The sequence below is a fragment of the Bos taurus genome, chromosome 23 (assembly GCF_002263795.3).
Source record: "Bos taurus isolate L1 Dominette 01449 registration number 42190680 breed Hereford chromosome 23, ARS-UCD2.0, whole genome shotgun sequence".
Lineage (NCBI taxonomy): Eukaryota > Metazoa > Chordata > Mammalia > Artiodactyla > Bovidae > Bos > Bos taurus.
In genome coordinates this window covers 7,123,355-7,131,182 of record NC_037350.1, presented here as the reverse complement: position 1 = coordinate 7,131,182, position 7,828 = coordinate 7,123,355, and the positions used below count along the sequence as shown (strand labels likewise).

At 42.7% G+C, this 7,828-nt stretch overlaps 1 pseudogene; it reads right to left on the bottom strand.

Moving 5' to 3' along the window:
• Window positions 1-1,770: 1,770 nt before the first annotated feature.
• On the bottom strand, window positions 1,771-5,309 carry LOC100140517 (tRNA wybutosine-synthesizing protein 5-like; annotated as a pseudogene).
• Window positions 5,310-7,828: the final 2,519 nt, after the last annotated feature.

The following is a 7,828-nucleotide window of genomic DNA, read 5'->3' as shown; positions in this document are numbered from 1 at the left end:
AGTGGAGTCCCAATCACTGAAGCTCCAGGGAGGACCCATTATCAAATGCCTTAATTAAGCTCCAGGGACCTTCTTTCCCCAATGACTCATCTAATTAGATTGCTTTTATATAATGATTCCAACATTTGAATACAAGCCTGTTTTGGTTGACTTGGTGATGTTGCCAAAATTGGACCTCTTTACAACAGTGCCAGATTACATCTTGGAGACAGAGTTTTGGTGAAGTATAAAGAAATAACTTTATTCCTTTGCCACGCTGGGCGGGGGGTCATAGGAGGAGGAGGTAGTGAGGAGTCTCACAGTGTTCAAGCAGCAGGGGGCTGGTCAGCTCGTGGACTGCTCTTCTGATTGGTTGGTGATGAGGTAATCTGGAGTCAGCATCATCAACCTCCTGGTTCCCGGGATCTGGGGTCTACATGCTTTTGGGCAGCCTACAGTTAACGTCTTCCACCAGGGAGTGCTCAGTATCTTCAAAACAGCTCACAGGATATGACTCAGAATACTATCTATAGTCCTTGAGGAAGAACTCAAGGTCCTTGCCTTTGTATAATGGCTCAGATATTATTATTTTGTCTTGTTTCACTATTTAATTTTTTTTCTTTTTTTGTATTTTCTCATTTCTTTGATTGAGGTTTTTCTACAGACGAAAGGCAGGTGGAGAATGTGGGTGGGGCGTCTATTCTGGGAAGACCTCATAGGATTCTGGTTGGTTACAGTAGGGGAAGAGAAAAGTCCTCCAGAATTTAACAATCAATGCGGTGGATTCTTCTCTCAGGGGGGCTAGAACTAGTCTCTAGCAGCTATAGGAGAGTAGGAGCTGCAGTTTTCTGTATGCCTAAGGAATAGAGAAAGTTGGTGAACACCAATAATGTCTTCCATACTGCCTCATCTGTTTCTTTCTTTCTTTTAAAACTTTGATTTTATTTTTGTTTCTCATGGCTTGGGGAATCTTAGCTCCCCAACCAGGGATCAAACCCGGGCCCATGGTAGTGAGAGCACAGTCTTAGCCCCTGGACCCCCAGGGAACTCCCTCCATCTTTTTCTGATTTTTCCTGTCATGGCCTTCCAGGGGAAGAAGTATTTATTCTGGAGCCTCAGATCCCTGGGCAGAGCATGCATACTAACAGTGGAGGGGGAGGGGCGTCACAGGACACTAAATGTTACAAAGTTGCCTTTCACCTCCCTCACCTTCATACTTATTTAATTTGTAAATCTGAGATTGAGCTGCCTTTCCTATTTTGTGGGTGTGCATGCTTAGCCGTGTCTGACTCTTTGTGATCCCCATGGACTGTAGCCGCTGGGCTCTTCTGTCCATGGGATTTTTCAGGCAAGAATACTGGAGTGGGTTGCCATTTCTTACTCTAGGGGGTCTTCCCAACCCAGGATTGACCCCATGTTTCTTATGTCTCCTGTACTGACAGGCAGATTCTTTACCACTGGCACCCCACTCCAGTACTCTTGCCTGGAAAATCCCATGGACGGAGGAGCCTGGTAGGCTGCAGTCCATGGGGTCGCTAAGAGTCAGACATGACTGAGTGACTTGCCTTTCACTTTTTACTTTCCTGCATTGGAGAAGGAAATAGCAACCCACTCCAGTGTTCTTGCCTGGGGAATCCCAGGGATGGGGGAGCCTGGTGGGCTGCAGTCTATGGGGTCACACAGAGTCGGACATGACTGAAATGACAGCAGCAGCAGCACCCCTCTGAGAAGAATAAATCTTTAAAAAAATAACTTACATCTTGTTACACTTTTACAATATTTGAACTGAATTGTGTTTAAATGTTTATGCTCTTTGCATTCAGTTCATTATTTATTCAAAATTTTTGCTATAGGCTTTATCTTGAATGTGCAAAACCATTCGCCCTGCATAGAAATCCCTATGTTCCTCTGGCAATTCTTTGAGGGTTTTTAAGGCTCTCATGAGAAACGCTGGGCTGGAAGAAGCATAAGCTGGAATCAAGATTGCCGGGAGAAATATCAATAACCTCAGATATGCAAATGACACCACTCTTATAGCAGAAAGTGAAGAGGAACTAAAGAGCCTCATGATGAAAGTGAAAGAGGAGAGTGAAAAAGTTGGCTTAAAGCTCAACATTCAGAAAACTAGGATCATGGCATCTGGTCCCATCACTTCATGGGAAATAGATGGGGAAACAGTGGAAACAGTGTCAGACTTTATTTTTTGAGCTCCAAAATCACTGCAGATGGTGATTGCAGCCAGGAAATTAAAAGACGCTTACTCCTTGAAAGGAAAGTTATGACCAACCTAGATAGCATATTCAAAAGCAGAGACATTACTTTGTCCACAAAGGTCCATCTAGCCAAGGCTATGGTTTTTCCAGTGGTCATGTATGGATGTGAGAGTTGGACTGTGAAGAAAGCTGAGTGCCGAAGACTTGATGCTTTTTAACTGTGGTGTTGGAGAAGACTCTTGAGAGTCCCTTGGACTGCAAGGAGATCCAACCAGTCCATCCTAAAGCAGATCAGTCCTGGGTGTTCATTGGAAGGACTGATGCTGAAGCTGAAACTCCATTACTTTGGCCACCTCATGTGAAGAGTTGACTCATTGGAAAAGACTCTGATGCTGGGAGGGATTGGGGGCAGGAGGAGAAGGGGGCAACAGAGGATGAGATGGCTGCATGGATGGCATCACCGACTTGATGGACATGAGTTTGAGTGAACTTCGGGAGTTGGTGATGGACAGGGAGGCCTGGCGTGCTGCGATTCATGGGGTCACAAAGAGCCGGACCGACCGAGTGACTGAACTGAACTGAACTGAACTGAAGGCTCTGTCCAAAATTTGTGCAGCTCTTGATGCTGCTGTAGGATCTTTGTTTCCATAGGTATCCTTCAGGGAGCTGGCGTGAGGACCTCCACCCGTGGCAAAGGTCATGAGGAAGGAGGCTCGACATACGCAAAGGCAGGATCGAGCCTCAGGAGTCCCCCTGGAAATTCTCGAGCATCTACCTCGAAAACCAGAGTCTGCCTACTTTACTACTTTGTGCTCTCACCTACACCTCTGACTTTACATGGGGCTGTCCCCCACCACCTCTTTCAGAGAAGGAGTTAACTTAGAGCTCCAGTTAATAATAATTCCTGGGCGTGATAGGAGTGTTTCAACCTACAATCTCCTCTGAAGGTTCTCTAGCCTGCCTTACAGGCTTGTCTGGCCACATGTGATTGCTCACAGCTTCCCAACCATGAGAGGCATGAGATACTTTAAACCTTCTAAAAACAGGTTCTTTAGAGAAGTTAGAAAACTATTAGTATAAGTATAGTGGGCTGATTAGAAATTGTATTGGTGAAGGGTTTTTCATTTGTTGAGCCAATGTTTACTTCTAAGTCTCCACATCCCCTGCCATTAATGAATATATAGAAGAAATATGTATTAACCTTTGATATTAATCACATTAGACCTTAGGCTAAGCAAATTCTTTCCTTAATTAAAACCCACTACACCCTCACCCTATAGGAATGTAACTTTATCTGGTACCTTCAGAAGGTGGCGTCTGTTTCAAAAATAATCACCCCTGGAGAAATAAGTGTTCTGGTTGACTGACTGCTATCACAAGGAGAGGGTCATAAATTGTCAGCAGGCCCCCCTGGCCAGAAGATGATGTAACACCCCTAAGACCTCTGTATACATTTGTATGAAGCACCTGACTTTGATAAAAGTCAGGACTGCTGTCCCCACATGACTTTTGTATAACACCTCAGTGTATAAAAACAGACTCTGGAAAATAAAGAATTGGGATCAGTTCCTCCAAATACTGGTCTCCCCATGTCTCTCTCTCTCTCAAACTCTGGCTGAGTTTCCATCTGGAGCACAGAGCCCGCCAAGCTTACTAACTTTGCCTGGGCTTCTAAGATCCGACCGGGGAGGCCTCAGTGTCTCCTCTCCTTTGGGAGAACGGAAGGACGCCTGCGGCCTACATAAGTGGTGCAAGCTTCTTGTCTTGAAGTTTTATTGGTTTCCCGCGTAAACCAAGCTACTCAGCCTCTTTTCTCCACTGAATTTTCCTAATGAGCTATCCTTATTCTATTACTCTTTATATCTCTAATTAATATTTAATTAAAGCCAGTATACCCAGTGAACTCACCGAAGCCATCTCCCCTTCGAACACCCTGGATCAGCTGGGGCTGGACCTCGGCAGTATCCATTTTACCATAGCATTCAGAGGGAAGTTGCTTCCAAAAGACATTCACCCTCACTCCAAACTCTTCAGAAATTATATTATGAAATCATAAAGCAAGAATGAACAATACATCTCCAGCTTTAAGGGAACATTTGTACCACCTAGCCTTGGAAAACAGTAGATATTTAGATAAGTCTGGGTTATCTATGTTCGACACTTCTGATTTAATACCTGGTAATTATAAATATTGGGCATCTTGAAGACTGAATAGTATAATGCATTTTTTCCACTGTTACTTGTATTGAGAAGTTATCCATTACATTATAGTGGATCCAAAGTTGTACCTTTGGTGAGCTTAATTTGAAAAGCACTGGAAAAGAACCATTCTTTGAAGAATTTTGGAAACTCAATATTGCAGAAATTGCTTTCTGATATTTGCAAGATCCTTTCTAGGTTCTTTCCCAAGTGATCCTAGGTCGTCCTTCTCAGTCTTTTCTATTAATGCTCTCTGGTGGCCTTATGAAGAAATGTCTCTATATATGCTTGTAGTAAAAAGTGGATCCACAAAGCATGAAGTACAGTAGATCCTCTGATATAAAGAATTCCTTATGGTTTTCTTCAGTTGCCCTCTGTACCAGCTTGCTAAAAGTTTAAGAAAGTCCATGGGGCAACTGCACCAACATGACTCTTCACTTCTCTCCTTCTGATTTGGCTTAGGTGATCCACTGTCCATCTGCTTGTGAAAGTGAAGTCGTTCAGTTGTGTCCGACTCTTTGTGACTCCATGGACTGTAGCCTACCAGGCTCATCCATCCATGGGATTCTCCAGGCAAGAGTACTGGAGTGGGTTGCCATTTCCTTCTCAGGGGATCTTCCAGGCCCAGGGATAGAACCTGGGTCTCCCACACTGTAGGCAGATGCTTTACCATCTGAGCCACCAGGGAAGTCCTCTGTCCATTTGCTTGTACATGCTCCCAAATCAATTCCTTTCAACACCAGAGGTTTTCTCTGCAGATCCAGGTGTCCCATGAACTGCTCCTGCGAATCACCCTCGAGCTGAGGTACAGGGACGTGCTGCCCATTCTCCTTCAACTCTGGGGAACCTCCACGTTTCGCCTTTCTTTTCTGGAACATTATTTCCACCATCTTCAACAGAGTTCCTTTGTGACCCGCTATCTTTCTTCTTCCTACACTTCATGTGCTTGGAAGTTCTAGTCCTTCAGGATTTACAGCTGGTTAGTGGAGGGCAATGGCACCCCATTCCAGCACTCTTGCCTGGAAAATCCCATGGATGGAGGAGCCTGGTAGGCTACAATCCATGGGGTTGCAAAGAGTCGGATACGACTGAGTGTCTTCACTTTCACTTTTCACTTTCATGCATTGGAGAAGGAAATGGCAACCCACTCCAGTGTTCTTGCCTGGAGAATCCCAGGGATGGGGGAGCCTGGTGGGCTGCCGTCTATGGGGTTGCACAGAGTCGGACACAACTGAAGTGACTTAGCAGCAGCAGCAGCAGCAGCAGCAGCAGTGGTAAAAGTGGAAACATGAGAACATTGCTTGGGGTCTCATGCTTCATAGAAGCTTTACCGTAAAACCCTCTATTAAAGCATCAGGGATTTGACCGGCCTTTTATTTACAATTTGCTGTTACATTTATGAGTAAGAGTATTGCATTTATTACATTATGGAAAGAATATTGCATTTGTGGGTAGCTGAGGGCCTCTTGGCATGTTCGGTAACACATAACTCAAGTATTCCAGACTCTCTGGATCGCCTACCATTACAGTCCCACCTTACACACCCATCAAAATGTGTGTTCTCTTAGGGAAGTGAAAAAGAAAAAAATTCTACTGTGTTCTTCTCCCACTCAGTGAATTAGTGGGCATACATATATTTATTGTGGCCAAACAGTAACTTTTAAGGAATTCCTGGCACATTTTTTGTTTCACTGTTTATTTCTTCTCTATTGTCCCCATGCACTGGGTATTCCGAATTATAACATCTCCTGTTGGCCACTTGTGTGAAATGTCAACTTTATCAGCTTCATCATGAACGCCTTCTAGGCGGCTCGAATTTTCATGTGTGCCCAAGCTTTAAAGCTCATTTGATTCTTCCTAACATTATAGTGGATTGTTTCTCTGTCACTCCACCTAAATTTTACATTTCTCGTGGACAAGAAACATGTCTGTTTCATCTTGCAGGATTCACAATATTGGGCCATGGATTGAGAGGCAAATTAAATAATAATACACTTATAGATCACTTTGGAGAAAAAGAAGTCTTGCTCTCCTTACTTATCAAATATTTTTTTCCAGTTTCTTTTTAGCAGAAGATCTTGTCTTGTTCTAAAATAAGTTTGTTGAAGCCACACAGCTTGAACTTCCTCATTCCCCTGTTTTTCAAATCTTCCTACTTTAATCATGTGTCTGAAAAAGTGTTTTTTCTTTCTTTTTTTTAAACAATGCATTTTATTCTTTTTACCTTCTATTTATATGTACAAATCTAGCTTAAAAGTACACTCAGATTCATACATCCCTTATACGTATCAAATTAGCCAATTTCACAGAAAAAAAAATAATTTTAAACCACTGTTACTCACTGCTCACTTTCATCACTGCAGAAGGTAGCTATAAAAACAAGTATTAACGTTAAAGGTGACTGACCCTCAGCATAGAGACATATCACTTTTAAGCCACCAGAAACTATTGGGTTGGCCCAAAATACGTTTGGATCAATAGAATTTTTTGGCCTACCTAATAATATCATTAATTAAGAAGTTTATGGGGCTTCCCTGGTGACTCAGATAGTAAAGAATCTCCCTGCAATGAAGGAGACTCTTGAGAGTCCCTTGGGCTGCAAGGAGATCCAACCAGTCCATCCTAAAGGAAATGAGTCCTGAGTATTCATTGGAGGGACTGATGCTGAAGCAGAAGCTCGAATACTTTGGCCACTTGATGCAGAGAACTGACTCTTTGGAAAATACCCTGACGCTGGGGAAGATTGAAGGCGGGAGGAGAAGGGGACGACAGAGGATGAGATGGTTGGATGGCATCACTGACTCAATGGACATAAGTGTGAGCAAGCTCCAGGAGATGGTGAAGGACAGGGAAGCCTGGCATGCTGCAGTCCATGGGGTTGCAAAGAGTCGGACAGAACTGAGCGACTGAACAAATAACAACACAGTGCACATATGTCAACTTCCCAAATTCCTGAAGTCCTGGTATATCTACTGTCTTCATTTTCTCATTTTAATTCACTCTGCCTTTTTAAAATATTGCCTCTTCTTTTAATACTCTGTTCCACTGAAAGCTACTGGTGCCCCATTAATTATAAAACATAATAATGCTTTTTTTCCCTTTTATCCTCTTTAAAGATTGTTTCAAATCTACCTTTATTAGCTTAAGAAGTTTAACATTTAGATTCACTAAATGTTAAATGTTAGAAATGTTAGATTTCACCAAGTTATTATAAATATAAATCCATGAGAGCTATTGTCTCCCAGATATACACCAAACTCTTTTCATATTTTTAAATTTTTATTGGAGTATAGTTGATTTACAATGTTGTGTTAATTACTGCTGTACAGCAAAGTGAATCATATCCACATATCCACACTCTCTCTTTTTATCCTTTTAAACATTTTTTTGCAGCATTTTATTCTTTCGAGAAGCTTCTCTCCGTGTTTGTTTTTTCC